The sequence below is a fragment of the Cervus canadensis genome, chromosome 10 (genome assembly GCF_019320065.1).
Source record: "Cervus canadensis isolate Bull #8, Minnesota chromosome 10, ASM1932006v1, whole genome shotgun sequence".
In the NCBI taxonomy this organism is placed as follows: domain Eukaryota; kingdom Metazoa; phylum Chordata; class Mammalia; order Artiodactyla; family Cervidae; genus Cervus; species Cervus canadensis.
In genome coordinates this window covers 46,771,440-46,793,765 of record NC_057395.1, presented here as the reverse complement: position 1 = coordinate 46,793,765, position 22,326 = coordinate 46,771,440, and the positions used below count along the sequence as shown (strand labels likewise).

At 44.6% G+C, this 22,326-nt stretch overlaps 1 long non-coding RNA gene across 1 annotated transcript; it reads right to left on the bottom strand.

Moving 5' to 3' along the window:
* Positions 1 to 15,308: 15,308 nt before the first annotated feature.
* On the bottom strand, positions 15,309 to 21,511 carry LOC122447905. The gene is made up of 3 exons (XR_006271451.1): positions 20,309 to 21,511; positions 19,966 to 20,025; positions 15,309 to 15,814 (listed from the first exon to the last, which is right to left on the bottom strand). It is a non-coding gene; the product is annotated as an uncharacterized LOC122447905 (long non-coding RNA).
* Positions 21,512 to 22,326: the final 815 nt, after the last annotated feature.

Below are 22,326 nucleotides of genomic sequence, written 5' to 3'. Positions count from 1 at the left end.
CTTCTCTGTCCATCACCAGCTCCTGGAGCTTACTCAAACTCATGTCCATGGAGTTGGTGATGCCATCCAACCATCTCATCCTAAAAAGTAAAGTCTATTAAAAAATCTATAGCAAATTATTGATCAAGGCTATTAAACTTCATTCAGAATCAAATTGAGGCAGTCTTTTTTTTTTTCCAATGTGACTGTGAATTGCTTTAAACTGGAAGAACTTGTGTGTTTACCTGAGAAGGAAAAAGGATGTGCAAGTCCCTGCCGTCAGGAGAGAGTTTGAGAGGAAGAGGTGGAGGAAGTCTGAGTCTGCCCAGACTGCACGTCCAGCCCTTACAGAGTAGGAAGTAGACTTCCTGCCACCTCCCACCCCGGGGCCACTGGGACCCCGTCCCAGGCCCCAGTTTCCCCTGGCTTCCCCACCCTCTCCTCCACCAGGTCACCATGATCAAACCTTGGTGGTGGAGGACTTCTGGGGTCAAGGACCACACTCAGCCACATGACCATCTGGATGCTGACTGGCACAGGCATCGAATCAGGACTTTGCTGATCCTGGAGCTCTCAGATGGTATTTTTGAAATATGTCAAAGCCACGCCTTCCTGGGAGCTGGAGAGAGAAATATCAGGGTCTGTTTACCGGTCCAGGCACTTGGCCCACCCCCTCTCATTGGTTCCTGGATTAACAGTGTTGACGTCTTTCCACAAAGCCAAAGCCTGGAGGATTTGAGACCTTAATTATTTGTCGGTGAAAATAATTAAAGGAAGGTGACCTTGCATCCTGCTGTTTCATTTACAACATGGTTTTCCAGGATTGCTGCATCAACCCTCGCAACCACCCTGCCCCATGAGCAGTGCTATTACCTCCTTTATATACGAGGAGACAAAGGCTCAGAAAAGCTGAGTAACACTTGAGGTCACAGGGACATGGGGGAGGGGGAAGGTGGGGGCCTCGGATTCAAACCCCAGGGCCTTTCTTTGGCCCTAAGAGCATCCCTGGCCACTCTCTTCTGTTCTAGGAGCTCCGACTGTTTGAAAACAAGAATTGTCTTGTTTGTAGTAGGAAAGCATTTGTATACGTATATATATAAATAGCATGTATAATATAACATATATATTTTAGAAAGCTAATGCATTTTTAAATAGCTAAAAAAGTTGTGACATTTTAATTCCACTTGTTTGACTTAGTATGAATAGAATGCTAGATTTCTAATTTATAACCACTAAAAATTATAATATAGTTCAATGTATTTTGGCATCTAGGATTACTGCTAAAAGTCCAGAATACAAATAAATATTATGTTTAAAAAAAACAAGAAATTAACCTGTAATATAGTATTACTAATTAAAGTAAAATTTAGTTCAAATCTAAAAAAAAAATAAAAAGAATGTTTGTTCCAGGTAAGTAAAGTAACATCACCAATATTGCAATTAAAATGAAAAGAAGGATTTAAAAAAAGAATCGTCTCTTTTTTAGATCCAGTCACATCCCACAGCTGAAGAACCTGTGGGATGGCACAGTCATTCCAGTATTTGAGTCCTCATTAGAGCCAATACAGGTTTAGGTTTAGTTAATAGTATAATAATCAGCAGTTAACAGGCCTCTGGGGCTGATTGACCACATATGAGTGGGTGTAACACAGATCCAGTCTGAGAGTGTGTTTGTAGGTTTTGCTTACACTCACAGCCAAAAACAAAATTAATTCTCTCTTGTTATTTATTATGGAAACATGGCAGTCATGTAAAAAAACAATAGGAAGACAGGTGGAGGCAGTGAATTTGTGGAAATAGAATTGAGGATCCACTACCTGCATGGAAATAAAAGCCTTTCGAGCAAAACGGTGTAAAAATAAAAGACAAATAACTAGCACGTGTTATAAATGATGCCTTTCCTTCCCTGTGTGTCACGAAAAGCTTCCTGAAATCTTAGAAAGTCCAGCCTGGCTGAAATGTAATGAGGAGGAGAGTAACCAGCATCAGGGGGATGTGGGGACCGTGTGGCCACTGGAAACAACCAGGCTCCTGGCCTTGTGGCAGCCTGTGATCCTGAATAAATAGCATGGTAGTAAACCCAGTTAGGATATAATCTGTGCAGCAGGACAAAAATTAGTACCATGCCATCTCTCACTGCTGATTTCATCACACTGTGTATGGTGGGGGGTGACTTTCTTACATGAGGATGAGTTCTTATGAAATATGTACTTTTCCTGACATTTTAAGGGGAGAAAAAGATGTGCCGTGAGAGGCAACGTATTTATTTAAGGAGTAAATGTCTGAATTTTTCAATGAGATGGAGCTGAATGAGCGAAGCCTGAAGCAAGCGGGCCATTAATATGACAAGCAGCTGGGTGTCCACAACCTGAGCACCCATCACCCGGTGGCAGTGAGTTCAGAAAGAGGAGCCTTGCAGGTAGGACCCGGGACTCACTTCTGTTCGCGTTTGATGGATTTACTGATAATTCGCATTAAGACTTGGGCTTCCCAAGAAAGCAGAAAAGAAAAGGAAAAAGGCTTTGTCACATTTCAATAAAGATAAATGATTCGGAGGTCAAAAAACTGGCAGAAATGGGAAATGAGAAAGCTGCTCTGTGAATTACTGGGGGACCTCTTTTAAGTACCTTTTTAACTGTGTTAAATTGAGACTGTGTTCTCAATTTATCCCCCATTCATTTGTCTTCCTTTTGAAAATACTGTAACAAATGCAGAATTCCTTAAGAGAATGCTTTCAACTAGAAATACAAACAAGCACATTGGGAATTTTTAATTTTCTAAAGCACTTTGCAAAGGTAAAAGAAAACAATGAAAGTAATTTTGATAACATATTTTATGTGGGTATTTTAGTTTGGGTAAACTCCGGGAGTTGGTGATGGACAGGGAGGCCTGGCGTGCTGCAGTCCATAGGGTCAAAAAGAGTTAGACACGATTGAGTGTCTGAACTGAACTGAACTGATTTTATGTGGCCCGATACAACTAGAGTTTTAATTCAACAAGCCATTGATACAAAAATGATGTTGATGATGTCATCACACTCTTTTCATGACAAAGAGTCCTCAAATCCAGTGTGTGTTCCACCACATGGTGGATGGGCCACATTCCAAGCCTCCTGTGGTTTTATGTGGCCGGGAGCTGCCCTGCTGAACAGCAAAGACTCTGGATATCTGGCTTAACCAGGTTCTAGAAATTGGATGCTCTAAATAGAATTCTAAATAGAATTTGTTATAAAATATATTCGATGCTACAACATTATTTTCTTGGCGATTAAGAACGGTTTTGAAAAGACAGCAAGGCTGTGGGCATTAAGTCAAATATAACCATATTTAAAGAGACATTTTGTGTTCCTACATGTCTTGACTGGATGACCTCCTACAGATGAAGTGAGTCATAGTTTTCATCATTTAGGAGTTTGGGAGGAGCTGAAGGACTATTAGTGCAATAATTTCAATCTGCTTTTAACAAGAAATAGAGGTTTTTAAAAAGCTGAAATTCATAGTATTAATAACAACAACAGTAATCTAGTGAATACAATAAAATAAAAACAGACTCACAGATATGGAGAACAGACTAGTAGTTTCCAGTAGAGAAGGACAAGATAAAGGTAGGGGGAACAAACTACTATGTTTAAAACAAATAAGCTACAAGGATCTATTATATAGCACAGGGAATACAACCAACATTTCATGATGACTTTAGAGTGTAACCTTTAAAAATTGGGAATCACTGTGGTATACACCTGATACATATAATACTGTACATCAACTACACCACAACAAATAGTAAGATCTAAAAAAATCATAACAGCATAGAGCAGACCCTAGATGTTAAATCCATGGTCGTACAGTCCTCAAAAGTCTATGAAATGAGTACTATTACTAACCTCATTTTAATATTTTTTTAATTGACCCTTAGAGAAATAAATACCCTGCTTACGGTCACAGAGTCGGAGCCATGTGGAACCTGCAGCCCCTTGACCCCCTCAGTGGGCACACAGGGGGCCCAGGCCACCTCTAGGGCGATGCCCCGACACACTGGTGGCCACAACCCCTCCCTCCAACGTCTCCAAGGCCATGCTGTTGCCTGGGATGTGATTCCATGCTGCCTGTGCATCCTCATGACCTCAGAGGGAAGCATTTTCTGGCAGAACAAAGAATACAAGAAACATGGAAAGGAAGCAAAGCTCCTAAGAATTACTTTTGATCAACGTATTAAATGTTTCAAATGGTATTCAGGTATTCAGGAACCAAAACCAGTCACTGCGATTAGAATACGTAATTTGGGTCCATCATGGTGAAAGTGGGCTTGTTCCCTGAATCTCTTTGTTCCCTGGATGCACAAAGCAGGAATTCTCTTGGAAACATTTAGGAAGATTGCCAAGATGAGGGAAGATGATGCACCAGAGAGACGTAGGCAAGGAGGAAGGAAGAGGGGCGAAAGGGAGAAAAAAATGGAAGGAATCAAAAAAGGACAGGATCACAGAGAAGCTTTAGGTTTTGTGTTTGCTGTTTTCCCTCTTGCTGAAGACCTGAGGAGGCTTAGTTCAGTCCGGTGCTTCCCTCTCGTGACCGAAAGGCAGAATGCAGTCATCATGCTCTGAAAAAGATTCGAAAGTCATAAACTCAGACCCTTCCGCCTGACCTGCACAGAAGTGGATCCTTCCTCCATCCTGTGCTCGGAGTCCAGCCCCTGGACAACCAGGCCAGGTTCTGCTCCTTCCCTGAACCAAAGACTCCCCATTGCTTCTGAAACTCCTCAAAACAAATTATCACAAAGATCCTTGAATGCAGAATCCTTCCAGATTTTTTAAAATTTCTCAGTCATATATGGTCATCTCCATGTATCAGATTCAACCTTGTGTTTTAGTTACTGTTTTTTTAAAATATATTCAAGCAAAGCTTCCTGGAGAGAAGACATCTCACCCAGTCTTTCTGATCTCATGTTTCACGGGTTTACCTACTATTTAGTGAGATGGTGGCATTTTCTACTATTTAGAAACTAGGCCTTATCTAATATTTAGTAAAATCATGAAATTGTGGATTACCTAATTCTTAGCTAAATTTTGAAATGATATCAAAACAGAAGACTCCAACTTGGGACCAAGTAGTAATGAATACATTGGTCAAGGCAGCATCCATGGGTGCCCAGTGAGCCGTGAGCATCGGTCAGTGGAGCTTGAGCCCTGGTTGGTGCATCTGTGCTAAATTACTTCAGTTGTGTTCCGACTCTTTGCAACCCCATGGACCGTAGCCCACCAGGCTCCTCTACCCATGGGATTTTCCAGTAAGAAGAGTTGAGTGGGTTGACACGCCCTCCTCCAGGGATCTTCCCAACTCAGGGATCAAACCCACATCTCCTATGTCTCCTGCATTGGCAGGCGGTTCTTTACCACTGCGCCACCAGGGACGCCCCTGATGAGTGCAGCCCATCACATAGGCAGAATCTGAGAAGACAAGGTCCCCCAGGGTCTATTGGTACTGCCTCACCCCTCCGCAAACCCTGCAGTTCAAAGGGCCTAATGGGAACCTGGCTATTATAGTCATGTTAACCTACAATTTCCCATGACCTTACCCGGGGTGAATGTTCAGGAAATGGCCATTTGAATAATAATGTTAATAACCCTGAACCTCTTCCTGAGTAATGGGCAGCCCATTAGATGAATGCTTTCTTTTTCGAGATAGAAATAGCATTGTTACTCATTGTGTCTCATGTCCACTGAACTTGTCAGAGTATCAGGGGAATCCACAAAATATTGAACCTCTGCTTTAGAAAAAAACAAAGATGATAGATTTCCTGAATTTCCGGAGGCAGAAGCCACAAAATAACCAGCTTTTTCCAGTTCTCAGTACCAATCATTCTACGGGCTTTTGGTCTGCACGAGGTTATATCTTTACAAGGTCCTTAGCTTAATCACCCTATGTCTACACATTTTTAGGTTGAAGACTGTTTTCAAGTATTTGAGCATCCAGTTGAAAAAGGACTCTGAGACACATTTAATGAACTTCAGGTTTTGCCCTGTCATTATATAAATAATAACTCTTGTTATTTTTTAAATCAACTTGGGAATAAGGATGGGAGATTTTAATCCTTTATTACTTGTTGCTGTGTCATCTCACTACATCTGCTGTCAGGCCGCCAGCCTGAGGCAATGCTTGCTATGGGACTTAGGTGTGGGATGAAGGAATTCCTTTTCGCTGATTGCCTTTTCATCAGGAGCGGGGGGGGAGGCGCCCTGGCCAAGGACACCTATGAAGTCCTGGCCTTCCCTTTGGGGGTGCAGGCTCTTCCCTTTGCAGGTGGCCTGCTGGGTGAGGAGGCAGGTCTCCTGGTGACTTCTCCTGTGTTCCGGCTCCAGGCCTTTTGCCACACCACCCACTGCCCTTCCTGGGCCCCCAGCTCACAGATGGCAGGTCAGGGCAGGTCAGGTCAGCTCAGGGCCTGCCCAGCCTCTATGACAGCCTGCCAGCCACTCACAATAAACCTGCATCCACCTCCTGTTGGTCTGTTTCTCCTGCCCCTTCCTCCTCCCAGACCCCCACCTCCCACCCCAGCCCAGCCCCTTCTTGGAGTAAGAAGCTCTCAGAGCCCCTAATGTTGGAAAATTGAGCCCCTCTCTAAATGTCCACCTTCTCTTTTCTCTCCTCTGACTGGTTTCATGTCTAGTATTTAATTTGCACTGTTCTCACCTCCCTGTGGGGCTTCCCTGAAAGTTCAGTTGGTAAAGAATCTGCCTGCAATTCGGGAGACCTGGGTTCGATCCCTGGGTTGGGAAGATCCCCTGGAGAAGGGAAGGGCTACCCACTTCCCTGGAATTCCATGGACTCTATAGTCCATGGGGTCACAAAGAGTCAGATTTGACTGAGAGACATTCACTTTCACTTTTCCCACCTCCCTGTAAAAATGAGTCATGTCACAATAATAAAAAATAAAACCAGTAGTGACAATTAAAAATAAAATGACCTTGATCATGAGATCTCTACATTATCACTCATTTTTGCCAGGCCTTAATGGTAACTGAATTCAGAAAACAGAAAACACATTATTACAGGTTTTTAAGTCTTTGCCAAGATGAAATTTTCTCTTTAAATATTGACAAAGAGCTGGTTTCCAGTGTTTAAAGACTTCTCGTGTTCTCCGAAAGGGAACTGAAATAGGGAAAGGGTAACAGAAGAGGAGGAGCCCAGCAGACCTTGTAATGTGAATCACCCCCAGACCCCCTTGCCTCTATCTCCAGCCCTCAGTCATGAAGTGGACGACCCCTCTCTGTCTGTCCATGGGGAGTGTCAGCCATTCCTGGAAGTCTTGTGTTCCTGTGTCTTCCTGGTCACAGTGTTACCTTTCCTCTATTTTCCCTGCTGTTCCTCACTCTCCTGTGATTTTATTTTCTCCTTCCTTGTCCGGTGTCATTTATCCTCTCCTGTAAAGTTCACCTTTACTTTCAAGGGTAAATCCCTTTGTATCAGAAAGACACACAGTTGGTTAAATGGAGCTCAGGTTTTCTCTCTGCAGGAAGACCCCCAGTATGACTAACTTCAGATTCTTCCACGACTCATCGGGACACAGAGCAGGGGGCCGCTGTTCCAGGTCCCATCATTCTGAGACATGCACAAGTCGAGGACAGTTGTTTCCTTTTGGGATCACTACCTTTCCCGTCCCCTATCTTTCCCACCAAGTGAAGCCCACCCACCTAAGGATGAGGCAGAATCTGGAGACGGAAGGGGCAGGAGCTCTGATAGCATCAGCCCGGATCAGCTGAGCTGCATCAGAGCCACCCTGGGCTTCCGGGTGGGAGTCAAAAAAAATAATCAACCACTACCGTGTGTTCATCGACCTAGTTCACATTGCGTTTCAGTGATGCTCAATAAAGAGCCTTTACTAGTACAGTGACACAGCCTCCTCATCCTTCCTAATTTCCTTCCTGCCACATTTCAGATGGGAACAGGCTATGTGTGTTTTACGCAACCAAGGAATCAATCGATTGCACACAAAACTAAGTCAGAACACAACAACACTTCTCATCATGATACTTTATATCATACTTTATAAATAAAATACTGATGAAGATTTCAACCTGTATTACAGAGGACAGCAGATGCTGTATTAAAATATCTTAAATATATTTACATATTGAATTAGCTTGCTGACTCTAAATGCTATGTACATAACCTAAAGAATAGACTATGTGTAATGTTTTATTTAAAAACTATGTGATTTCAAGTCATTAAGAATATATCTTAAAAAAAGAAAATGTCTAAACTTATCATCAATATCAGAGGATTTTTAGACAGAGTATCATATTTCTTTAGAATTCCATTGCCAAATTGTCTAATCTTAACACGTGCATGTGAGCTCAACCATTCAGTCATATCTGACTCTTTGTTACCCGATGGACTATAGCCCACCAGGCTTCTCTGTCCATGGAATTCTCCTGGCAAGAATACTGAAATGGTTGCCATGCCCTTCTCCAGGCAATCTTACCAACCGAGAGATCGAACCCGCATCTCCTACACCTCCTGCATTGGTAGGTAGATTCTTTACCACTGAGCCAGGAAACCTTAATATGCCTTGATATACATCTGAGGGAGACAGAAAGAAAAAAAGAATTTGGAACAGAAACAGACAGACAAACCATGTTACTGAGAAATGTGTATCTGTACAGAGGGTAAGTGTTTTAATAGTTTTCATTACAGTGAACATATATGGGACATATGGACTGTGAGGAAAACATAATATGTACTGAATGACAATATCAAACTTAAAAATGAGACCCTCAATATAATTTTTAATTAGCCCATCTGTATGCAGGTCACCCAAACACATCTCTGTTTGGAAGAATAGCCCTCTCTTACTTTCCTGTGGGCTAAGAGAACGTGGTCAGGTGCTCCTTTCCACTAGCTTGCTGATTTCCCAGAAGAAATCAGACACAGTCTGGGGAGTGTGATCTCATTCTAGAGATTACATTTAAGAAAACCCTCAGGTTTGCCCAGGACCACCAGTCTTGTAGATGCCAGGATGAGTGCTTACACAGAATGCGTCCTCAAGTGCCATCTGAAGCTCGTGGGCCTCCGAGTCAAACACACTGCCTTGTGGGGTTGTGGGGGACTATTTCCTACATCTGGTAGGTGCATTTCAGAGAGAGGAGGGGGCCAGTCCTGAATTTTCCTCATAAGCGTAAGGCTCTCCAGGGTCCAATGTGGCTTGCAAATGTTGATTCTAGCACAGAACAGAGCTGTTTCTATCCCAAAACAGGTTTCCATTCCTGAAATTCATCGAAAATCATGAGAAGCTCTTTAGAGTCTGTTCTGATAGACTTGTCGTTTTATCATTTGCCAAAGAGAGGCTCCTTTGTATGCTGTGAGTTTTATTTGTTAAATCTTTTGAGTGGTTCTGCCCTCTCTTCTCTGTTCTGTTAAAATAAAAATAGTGGTACAGAAAACTCTTCTGAAAGCTTACATTTTTATCTACTTATCACTTAAATGTTGCCTTGAGATTTCAAATTAAAAAAAAATTATTGGAGAATGGTTGTTTTGCCACATTTTTAAAAATCCCAATTTCTCATGAAAACTAGAAGTGGTCAGACTGGGACTCTGGTCATCTGGACTTGAATCGGTCCCCATCTTTCTCCCTGTGTTCACTGTAGACCCCAATAGCTCTGTTTCCCCAAGTTGCAGAACTGAGTCAGTGTCACGTTTGCAAAAATCAGCTCGCTGTGTATGTGAGAATCCGCTTCGAGAACCTCAGTTCTGTTCCACTGATCAACCCTCGCATCAACACTATAGTGCTGGGTCACCATTGCTTTTAAGTATGTTTCAAAATTGGGAAATGTGAATCCCCTAAATTTGATCTTCTTCAGGATTCTTTTGGCTATTCTGGGTCCTTCGCAATTTTCATATAAATCTTAGAATCAGCCTGTCGATTTCTACAGGGCAGAGAGCTGGGGTTCTGATAGGGATTGCATTGAATCTGTAGATCATTTGGGAGAGTACTGCAGTTTCATAAAAATATGAAAATTATATTTCCATCCATTGACTGTTTCTTGAAAGCATGATGAAAGTGAAAGTGTTAGCTGCTTGGTCTTATCTGACTCTTGGACTGCAGCCCACCAGACTCCTCTGTCCATGGAGTCCTCCAGGCAAGAATACTGGAGTGTTGCCATGCGCTTCTCCAGGGGATCTTCCTGACCCAGGGAATGAACCCGGGTCTCCTGCATTATAAGTAGTTTCTTTACCATCTGAGTCATCAGGGAAGCCCAGTAAAGTAAGTCATAAAAAATTTGGGGCTTCCTAGTGCATATAAAAGTCTAGTTTATACTGTACTCTATTAAGTGTACAATAGCATTATGTCAAAAAAATAACATACATGCCTTAAATAATACGCTATTACTCAAAAAATGTTAACCATCATCTGAGACTTCAGCAAGTCCTAGGAGTAACATCAAAGACCACAGATCACAGAACCCATAGCAAATGTAATAATAACAAAAACAGTTGAAACATTGTGAGAACCACCAAAATGTGACACAGAAACACGAAGTGAGGAAATGCTGTTGGGAAAATGCTGCCGTTAGACTTGCTGGATGCAGAGCTGACACAAACCTTCAGTTTGTGAAAAACACAATGAAGCAAAGCTGGATAAAACGAGGTATGTCTCTACTTAGATTTTCTCAAGTTTCTTTCAACATTGGTAGTTGTCAAAGCACCTGCCTTGTACATCTTTTGTTAAATTTATTCCTAATATTTTATTCTTTTTCAGGCTATTGTGAGTGGAGTTGTTTCCCTAATTTCATTTTGAGGATGTTCATTGCAAGTTCATAGAAACACAATTGATTTTTAAATATTGATCTTCTATCCTGCAACCTGGCTGAACCCATTTATTACTTCTCACAATTTTTAGTGGATTCCTTGGGATTTTCAATATACAGGTCATTGATTTTCATTATTTTCTGCATTGAGTAAACCTTTCTATTGTGTATACTGCTTGCCAGCCACTGTTTTAAGCCCTCTGCAAATATGAACTCACCTAATCCTCGGAACAGCCTCTGAGGTGGGACGGTTTCTAGCCCCCTTGGCAGCTGGGGACATGATCCCCAGGCCATCTGAGATCTGGGCAGGGACCGTGACGGTCATTCCCAGCTCACCCTGCCCTCCGTCCGCCCTGTGCTCACCCGGCAGCACACCGCCCCCCACCCCCCCACTCCCTGCGGTCATGATGCCGAAAGCTCAGCTTATCTGTGCACTGGTGCCAAATCAAATCTCAGGGACAGAGTTTTGGGTGAAGTAGGAAAGGATAGCTTTACTGCTTTGCCAGGCACAGGGAGATACGGTGGGCTCAGGCCCCCAAAACCAAATATCCCAACTCGGGGAGATAGCAAGAAGTTTTATAGTAATCGTTTAAAGAGGGCATGGCCAGTCCACGGACATTCTTCTGATGGGTGAGTGGTGAGGTAAGAAGGGGTCAGCCTCGTCAACCTTCAGGTCAGCTGGTCTGGGGTCTCCCTGCTGGTGGGCAGCCATACCATCATTAATAGTTAACTTCTCCCACCTAGAGGGTTTTCAGTCTTGAACAAAAGAGCTCAAAGACGTGGTTGTATGTATCCATTGATGGGAAACCAGGACCCTGCCCCAAGACTGCTCTTGACTGCTTCTCCCTGGTCTCACCTCCCCTCCTTTCCCTAGTTAACAATGGCTTGAATCTCCCCGCTGGGACTCAGGGAAGGTCATGGAGGCTGAATGAAGGCTGTTCCCTGTAATCACAGAAAGGGGAACACAGAGGCCTTGTGCCAGGAGCTCCGCTGGGCCCGGCTCGGTGTCATTCACTCCATCCAGGCTTTGCTCCCCCCACCCCACCCTCTCACGGGTGAAGCTTCTGCTCTCTGGCACTGCAGGGTTCATGCTCCTCCAGTTTTCTGGGAGTTACCTGGGTGCTACGTCATTTCTCTGAGGGTCAGCGTCAGGCAGCTCCCCGCCATCTATGGGACACAGAAGGTCACAGGCAATCCCAGGAAATCAGTGTTACCAACCATGTGGATTTGAGTCCCCAGCCTGCCCTGTGTCCCTCAGGAAAGGCTCAAAACTTTCCGGAGGAGATGCCAGCAGAACCCATGTGGGCAAGGAAAGAGCCACCCTCCTGCCAGATGGTCCTGGCGCAGACGCAAGTGCGTCCTCCAGAGTCCAGGAGTCCACATGATCCCAACCCCTTGTTTGTATAGGTTTTCTGACACATGATATCCTTATTTTGTATTCTTCTCTTTTTTAAGCAGATAGTCACCTTTCAGAGAGTGTGGTTTAGCCTATGGGATCTAAAAAAAACCCATCAAACTCCAAGAGTAGAGAGTGGAGGGGTGGTCTCCAGGGGCTGGGGCTGGGGGTCAGGGTACACACTTCCATCATTGGGTTCATAAGCCCTGGGGTCGAACCACAGTTGAGACTCTAGTTAACATACTATTGATCGGAGACGTATTAGCTCACAGGTTTTGGTTTCTGCAAAAATCCCATGGTCAATAGTATGTTAGCAGTAGTGCACTGCATACTTGAAGTTTGCTAAAAGAGTGGAATAGTGGATTTTAAGTGTTCTCACTACAAAAAGAAAATAAAAACATAATTATGGAAGGTGATGGATGTGTTAATGTGTGTTGTAGCTCAATTGTGGCAATTATTTCACAATGTACATGTATCAAACCACCACATCATACACCTTAAATAGGCACAATTTTTATCTATCAAAAATAAATAAATGAGTAAAATTTGGAAGACAAATAGTTACACTTGGACCGAGAGAGCAAGTGGTTGTGAACGAGGGGCGGTCAGAAAGATGCCGTTCAGGTTTATGAAGACAGGGCAGGTCCAGGGCTGCCCAGCTCAGCATCCTGCCTGTGGAAGGGGGTTTCTTCCTAGCTGATAACTAAACTGAGTCCCAGAAGGAGTAAGAAACTTGGGAGGGTGACCCAGCCAGGGTTTCGGTCCTGTGGTACTCTCAGCCCAGCTCTGTGCCCTGCTCCCGGCGAGGCCCTGACCTGCTCAGTCTGGGCTCTGTCTGCACCCTCCCGTGTGGCTGTGTGAGGCCAGAGGGCCGTGGGTGCCAAGCCTGGGAGCCCTGCTGGCATGTGGGAGGGGATGGCCTGCCTGCTCAGCTCTCAGCAGGATTCACTCCGCATAGCACATATGTCCCGCGGGTCACCCAGCCAAGGTTGGGGGACCCTCAGGGCCATGATGGACCCAACCAGCTGAGACCCAGCCAGACCAGAGTACCCAGGTTCAGGATGAGGGGAGTCACGGTCTCACCGGACCAGGTCAAGGGGTGGTAACAGGTCAAAGGAGGTATGGTGACCCAGCCGAACCCTGCAACTCCCAGCAGTGGGCACTGGGTCTGCTGTTCTCCACCTGGGGCAGCATCAACCACTGCTCCCAGGAGGGAAAGGTTTGCATTTCCATGACAATTCATGGTGTTGGTCTCTTTTGCTTCCTTGGAGAAAAGAACAATCTGTTGCTGGTGCTCCTGGTTTGTGCCGGCCCGAGGGATGCTGTCAGCACAGGAACCTGCCCGCTTCTGTCCCTCATTCATTTGCATTTTCCTGATTAGCTCTTCATGCTGGACACTGCCGGTGGGATCAGAGGCTGAGCTGTGGGCATCCACCTGTGGAAGACAGAATGAATGGGACCAGGCTGTACATGCGTGCGTGGTCCAGCGTCGTGCTCCCTCTGGAGGTCTCATGCAAGGCTGCACATCCAGGAAACAGGGCGACACAAGCAAAAGTGCCCAAGGTGTATTATTTATCCAACAACACTGGACATGAGGAGGCCTTCACCACAGCACATGATTCCTTGTGCTACAGGAGTGACTTAGAATAAAAGGATTGAAGGGGTCATAGTTTGCCTCCAGAGCTGCCTGCCCTCTAGCATGAAAGGGCAAGGTTTGCATTCAGCTCAGTTCAGTTTTGGTTGCTCAGTCAGGTCTGACTCTTTGCAACCCCATAGACTGCAGCGCGCCAGGCTTCCCTGTCCATCACCAACTCCCAGAGCTTACTCAAACTCATGTCCACTGAGTCAGTGATGCCATCCAACCATCTCATCCTCTGTCGTCCCCTTTTTCTCCCACCTTCGATCTTTCCCAGCATCAGGGTCTTTTCCAATAAGTCAGTTCTTCATATCAGGTGGCCAGAGTATTGGAGTTTCAGCTTCAGCATTAGTCCTTCCAATGGATATTCAGGACTGATTTCCTTTAGGATGAACTCCTTGCAGTCCAAGCAACTCTCAAGAATTTTCTCCAACACCACAGTTCAAAAGCATCAATTCTTCGACTCAGCTTTCTTTATGGTCCAACTCTCACATCCATACATGACTACTGGTTTGCATTAGTGTGAGACTTTCAAAAGTCAGCGTGGATCATATGAACCAGTTATAACCATCAATGCTACAGAGTTTCATCTACATCGATACAAGAGGTCACAGTGCACGGAGCTGGGGACCCAAAGGGAGCTCAGGTGTGTCCAGGGTTGCACAGGGCAGGTACTGCTGGAAATCAACCTCATTTGATGGAGTGAGAAGCTCCCAAAGGAGCAGACTCTAGTGTTCGTCCCTCTTACCAATAGGCTGAGGGAGGTTGGGCGGTGGAAGACGTGGCAATGCCTGGGTTCCGCGCAGCCTGCTGTGACAGAACACAGACTGGGAGGCTTACAAACTACCGACGTAGACTTCTCCAGCTCTGGAGGCCGGACTCCAAGATCAAGGCTCCACCTGGAGCCTCGAGGGCTAAGCTGCCAGCCCTCTGGGGTGAGGCTGGAGTCACCAGGCCCCAGCATACAGCCCAGAACCGTATCAGAACACAGATTCAGTATCTGAACATGGATTCAGTATCCAAAAGAAAGAATTTAATGTCTCCAAGATTAATCCACCCAGAAGTGACGTGGAAAGGACATTCAGTAATTTATTCGCCAAAAATTGATTTTAGGCTTCCGAGGCTACATGAGAGTAAATTAGGGAGGCTTGTGCCCTCATGTCCAGGGTCATGTGGGCAGCGTAGCAGCCAGGGCTCATGGTTCGAAACCCTAAAGCCATGCACACAGGGCTAAATGCTCAATGCTGCCTCCCTGAAACTGTGAACAAGGCCATTATTTCTCAGGGACCATAAAATGCAACTTCGATCTAGGATTCTTAGACTTCCTGGAAAACGTTCCCAGTGCACAGCTGTATTTTTAGCAGAGATGATTAACACATTGGTAAATTGTCCTGTATAGTCAATTTATGAAGAAACTGCTTTCAGGAACTAAAAGTATGACATTGTCAGAGTCTAAAAAAAAAAAATAATACAACATCAGGACAAGGAGGCTAACATTGAAAGAAATAATGTCTTTATTATCTTGGTAAAATATACATAACATAAACTTTATCATTTTAATCAATTTTAAGTGTGCACTCAGTGGCATTAAGTTAATTCACATTGTTGTAAACCATCACCACCGTCATCACTAGAACTTTCTCAGCTTCCCGAACTGAAAGTCTGTCCCTATTATTCAACAACTCCATGTTTCCCCTTATCCCCAGACCCTGGCCCCTACCATGCTACTTTCTGTCTCTATTACTTGATTCCTCTAGGGACGTTATGTAATGATTCCTCATGGATTCATACGGTATTTGTCTTTTTGTGACTGGCTTTTTTCACTTAACATAAAGTCTTCATCTGTGTTGTAACATGTGTCAGAATTTCCTTCTTTTTCAAAGTCAAATAATATTCCACTGTGTCTATCCAGTTTTGCTTCTCTATTCATCTGCTAGTAGACATTGGGTGGCTTCCATGTTTTAGCAGGCTTCCCTTGTGGCTCAGTCAGTAAAGAATCTGCCTGCAATTCAGGAGACACAAGAGACTCGAGTTCAATCCCTGGGTTGGAAAGATCCCCTGGAGAAGGAAATGGCAACCCACTGCAATATTCTTGTTTGGGAAATCCCATGGACAGAGGAGCCTGATGGGCTACGGTCCATGGGATTGGAAGAGTTGGACACGGCTTAGCCACTAAACCACCACCAGTACCATGTTTTAGCTATTGTGAGTAATGCTATGAACATGGGTGTGCAAATATCTGCTTGAGTCTCTGCTTAACATTGTTTTGGATAAATACCCGTAAGAGGACTTGCTGGATCATATAGCAATTGTATATTTAATTTTTGAGAAGCTATCATTCTGTTTTTATGGTGACTGTACTGTTTTCATGCCCACCAGAAGAGTACGACTGTTCCAATCTCCACATCTTCACAACACTTGTTATTTTCTGTTGTAAGTTTTTTTTTTGTTTGTTTGTTTTGTTTTGTTTTTGGTAATAGCCATTCTGACATGTGTAAGTGGTATCTTACTGTGGGTTCGATTTGCATTTCCCCAGTGATTAGCAATGTCCAGCATCTCTTCATGGTCTTTTTGGCCACTTGTGTATCTATTTTAGAGAAATGCCATCAGCTCCTTCTCCCACTTTTTATTTGGATTTATTTTTTGCGTTGAGTTAGTAATGTTAATCTCTTAACATACATCGAGACCCTATGGTAACATTCCAAATATTCACTCATGAAAGGTTTTTATTTAAAGATGTCTCTAAGGGGATTCCCTGGGAGTCCAGTGGTTAGGACTCTGTGCTCCCACTGCAGGGGGTATGGATGGGATCGCTGGTTGGAAAGGCAAGATCCCACATGCCACACAGCATGGCCCAAAATTAAATAAATAAAATTTTAATAAAATAAAAATGTCTCCAAAAAAAATCTCAGCTGTGAATTATGAAAGCTTACCTTTATCCAGGGAGAATTATGAAACCTCAAGCAAGTTCACATGAGGTAATGTAACATTCAGTCCATTAAATGCTTAATTCCCTGTGTATAAGGTCAAACCTATTAAACAATTTTTTTGTGACTAGAAATGCTCCTTTTTGCAATACAGTCAAGACAGGGACATTTCTACAGAGGTCTCTCCTGATTCCTCACAAAGGAATTGTGAGGAAGGAGTTCACAATTCACAAAGGAACTCACAAAGGAATTCTAGCACACTTTCTAGAGTAAAACCTGGCTGATTTCTTCCTAATTATCCTCATCACGGTGCGTCTACCCAGCAGACCCATGGCACCATGCTGGAGACAGCTCACGCTGCTTCATGGAGTCTGTCACACGAGCCACACACGCCCACCCAGGTGGGAAGCGACAGGATGGGCACGGAGCCTGGCCACCTGGGAGGAGGTCCTTTGCCCCACCCCCACCTCATCACAGCGCAGACCCCAGTACTGACGCTGCGCTTGTCATTCCTGCCCCTCCCAGCTCAGGAAGGGCCACCCCGTCCTGTCTTCAAAAGCAGGTTAAATGTTTGAGAAAAAGGCCAGGGTTTTCCAGAGAAGCAGAACCAAAGAGAACCAACAGAATAAAAAAAAAAAAAAAAAATATATATATATATATATATATATATATAGAGAGAGAGAGAGAGAGAGAGAGAGAAATTTATTTCAAGAAATTGGCTCATGTGATTGTGGAGACTTGGTAAACCCCCTCAGGATGGGGGAGGCCAGTGCACTGGAGGCCAGGGCAGCTGGAACTCAAGGATGTCTGCTGGACAATTCCCTCTTGGTCCAGGGAGCTCAGTCACTGCTCTATCCAGGCCTTCAACTGATTGGACAAGACCCACCACATTTGGGTGGGGGGCACCTGCTTTACTCAGGGTCTGACCATTTCAACAATACCCTCACCCATAAACAGTTTCACAGAAACATCAAGAACAGTGTTTGAGCACATTTCTGGGGCACATTTATTCCATCTGTCACAGAAAATGTGACACATGGAATAAACCATCATAGCCGGATAGGAGAACAGTTTCATGAGAGAAATCACCTGCAAGAAGGGGAAAATGGAACGTAAAAGCAATAGCTATACAAACATGGACACGCTGAGTTCTCTTTATTTATTCACCTATTTCTGTGACCTCTGGTTTTCTTAGATGGACTGAATGACCACAAGGAAACAAGGAGGCAGGCATTTGAAAGGAAAGAAAGACTCGGGGTTGAGAACCACCCAAAGCCACATCCTCCAAAGTGTGAACCAAGTTGTTTTTCCATCTCGGAAATGTGTCTTCCCCCCACCCACCTCTAATGTAATTTTCCATAGACTCAGGAAGGCAGAATGAGGAAGAGAAGACAGCCCTGGCCCCTCATTCCAGTTGTGTGGGAGGAGACAGGAGAGAAACTCAGTTCTGTTCCTGAGTGCACTGAGAAGCTGTGTGAGGACAGGAGGAACTGAGTGGTCCAGGACTGAAGGAGATGCTCCCCCAGCACAAGACGAGGATGCCCATCTGACTTAGCACTCATTCTCTGTGCAGCATCACTGACGGAGCAGGTGGGGTGCAGGCAGGGCAGGGAGCGAGGGGGCATTGCTCATATGACTCACCTCAGCCACAGAATCCACACAGTAAACCCGCATCTCACCTGTGTAAAACCTGGAAATGAGAGAAAGTAATACCCTGCCCCTCTATGGGGTGGGGCTGCCCAGAGCTGGCCAGGCTGTTCCTCTGGATGCATATCTTGGGTGCAAAGACACCCAAGCTCAGCTATTAATATATCTCACTTGAATATTTACTTTTTAAATTTCTTTCATTCTCCATCAACTGCTCTAGCAGGAGAGGAAAATAAGAACTTAAAGTAAAAAACGTAAAGCAAAAAAAAAAAAAGCAAGGAAATTGGGTATGAACCAACCTTTCAGAGCCTTGTAGATTTTGTGTGGACCTAAGTTACCTACATGGGCTTCCCAGGTGGCGCTGTGGTAAAGAACACGCCTGCCAGTGCAGAAGACATGAGATGCAGGTTCGATTCCTAGGTTGAGAAGATCTCTTGGAGGAAGGCATGGCAGCCCACTCCAGGATTCTTGCTTAGAGAATCCCACGGACAGAGGAGCCTGGTGCGCTACAGTCCATGGGGTCGCACAGAGTCAGACATGACTGAAGCGACTCAGCACACTCACTCCTACACACCTCACAATGAGCAGAGTTACACCCCTGCCCTGATCCCTGGAGCCTGTGAGCGTGAACCTAATGGCAGAAAGGACTGCATCAGCATGATCGTATTAAGGGTGGTGAGAAGGCGAGGTTGTCCTGAGAAGCAGTGTGACCACAGGGGCCCTTGTGGGAGAGAAACCAGACAGAAGGGGCTACATCCCGGCTTTGGAGAGAGAGGGGGCCAGAGCGGAGGGGAACAGGAAGGACCAGGTTCTCCAGGAGAACCCTCAGCAGGAACCCTCAGCAGGAACCAGCCCTGCCAAGCCCTTGGTTTTAGCCCCAAGAGACCCACTCTGGATGTCTAATCCCAGAACTGCAAGACTGAAATGTGTGCTGTTTGGGTTTTTTAATATTTGTTTATTTTTATTTATTTGGCTGTGCCGGGTCTTAGCTGTGGCATGTGGGATCTAGTTCCCTGACCAGGAATCAGGCCCCCTGCATTGGAAGTGCAGAGTTTTAGCCACTGGACCACCAGGAAGTCCTTTTGTGCTGTTTTGAGCCACTGAGTTTGTGGTCATTTGTTACACTAGCAAATAGGAAACTGAGGCTCCTCTGTCCATGGGGTTCTCCAGGCAAGAATCCTAGAGTGGGTGGTCATGCCCTCCTCCAGAGGTAGCATGCTCACTCACTCACCTGAGACCAGGGAGGAGTTAAATAGATTCCCACAATCATCTGGGCAAAACACTAGACCAGAGCGAGGACTATGAGCACCTTGGAGCAAAACTGGTGGGGACCTCCAACCACAGCAAGTGCTGGAGTGACCTCGGGCTGGGAGTAGACTGGACACGGTCCTAGCTCCACCAGCTGGGATGTCACCCTACCTGTAATACCTGTGTTTACCTGCCTCACTCCCGCCTGAGAGGCAATATTGTACTGCAGTTGACATGACCAATCCGGGGCCATATCTGAACCCCAGATGCAGTTCTTCTAACTGTGCAACCTAGAGGTTTGTTACATAACCTCTCTGTGCCATGATTTCACCTTCTGCAAAATGAGGAAATCACTGTGATCTGTTGTAGGGTCCAGTTCTTAGCCAAGTACCTGCAAGTACAAGACAGAAGACCCGTGGGAGCTGGGTTTTATGATGACTGAGATGATGACAGAAATGTTTCAAAGAAAAGCAGTGCTGTATTGATTTAGGATCTGCTGTAAGCATTGAATGAAATCAAAGGACAACTTCTCTATTTTCAAAACCAAAGTTCACTCTTTTTTGTGATTAGAGCCTAACATTCTGGTTTCATTTCTGATAAAGAGCATGATTTACTGCATGACCTATTTTGTATATGTGTGTGACTCAGTTAAACAATCTCAAGAAGAAACTTACCAGGCATCTGATTGCTTCCAAATCTCTCTTCCCAGGAACAGATTTACTGAAGATGCAAAGACAAGTTTCCTTTTCTATCAGCCCTCCAGGACTGGGGATGTGGCCAAAGGCATCCTGGAAGCTTCTACCTCGCAGGCACTGGAAACAAAATGCAGAGTGAATGTGACACTCCTCAGAGCAGTGGCTTCTCTCAAAGGAGCATCTATGACCCCAGTTAGGAGCTCCCCATGTCCAAACTACACCATCCTACCATCCCACCCCCAACAAGGACCCAGGAGGGGCCGGGGTCAAAAACAGTTGCAATAAAGGAAACAAAGATTTTCTTCTTGCTATCAGATCTTAGTTGGCTCTACACTGCCACTGTATTACATTTAAAGTATAAAAATGGTAAATTGTTAGAGTCGATCCAAAAAGAACTCCCTGCACATGCTTGCCATTAAGCCAGACACGTAAGGTTTAACGGGCTTCACTGTTACATTAGAACATCAGATAATACCAGTGAACAACAGTGACTCAGAACACCAACATTTAAATAATTTAAAACCTAAGGGATTGCTTACAGAAGGGATAATGGTATCGATTCTTTATAGACATGAAAGAACTGCTTCTTGACTTAAAACATAATCTACTGCTTTGACTCCCTTGGCGTCTTAACCATCAACTTTAAGTTTGAGAAGAAACAAGGACACTTACCTTACTGATTAGTTTAGAGGGACAATTCAAATTACTGAGCGCACATCTTGTGGTTTGTACCAAAAAGCTTAAGACACAACTGATAAACCATTAGTACCTAAAACTCTGTGCTGGGTGACAGTAGAAAATCAAGTTTGCAATGGCCCTGACCTTGGAAAGCAACTTACAAACTAGTATCAAATATGACATGTACATGTTACAAAGTAGAATATAAAGTATAACACCGAAAATGGTGCATAGATGTGAATGTAGTTCAGAAGGGAAAAAATGGAGGTTAAGGGGGGACTTATTAGACTTATGTTAACTTCTAGGACTCAAGATGCAGTGTACTTTCCTTTGAACCTGTGAAAAGATAAATTTTCTGCATCAATAGTGTGTTATTCCACAAATACCTTGGAATGTACTTTGAACCTGATCAAGAATATGGGACTTCCCTGATGGTACAGTGGGTGAACATCTACCTGCCAATGCAGAGGCCGCAGGTTCAATCTCTGGTCCAGGAAGATCCCACGTGCCGCGGAGCAACTAAGCCTGTTCACCACAGCCCATGTGCTACAGCTACTGAAGCCTGCGTGCCTAGACACGTGCTCCACAGCAAAAAAAGCCTCTGCAAGGAGAAGCCCGTGCACTGCAACTAGAAAGGAGACCCTGTTCTCTGCAACTAGATAAAACCCATGTACAGCAAAGAAGACCCAGTGTAACCAGAAATAAATAAATATATACATAAATAAAAAAGTAAAGGGACTGAACTTAAAAAAAAAAAAAAAGGATGTATCTTGGGAGGAAGAGGAGACCATCAATATGGTACCACTCCTGCTCACCCACAACTGAGAGGCCTGGTGCCCAGTGATGCTGCCTTTGTAATATACAGAGGCTGGTGGACTGGAAGAATGGAGATTCTGTGGCTTAATTATTTGTGTGCACGGAGGTGGTTTCCAGAATTCTTTGTTATTAGCTGTACTTTTCTCTATGCTTTTATGTCTTGCTGTTAATATTTAATCAATTGTTATTAATAGCTCCTTCTAAAAGACTACAAAAGCCCAAGTGCCAGGCTGGCTGGTTAGTGCCCTATCTCTAATTAAGTCAGTAGCTCAGTGGGTTGGCTTATTCTTGCCTCATAGATAAGAAGACACCGAGCAAAGGCTCACCTTGCTAGCAAGCGGCTCAGCTAGATGCCAACCAAAGTCTGACTCCAAAGCCCAAGCTCGTTATCTGTGAATTATTGTTATATTTAAAGGTGCGTCACTGTGTGAGGAGGGCCTCGAGAGCAGCGGCAGAGCGTGTGGCTGGTGCTCGGGCCACACTGCCCGCACCCGCCCGTCCCG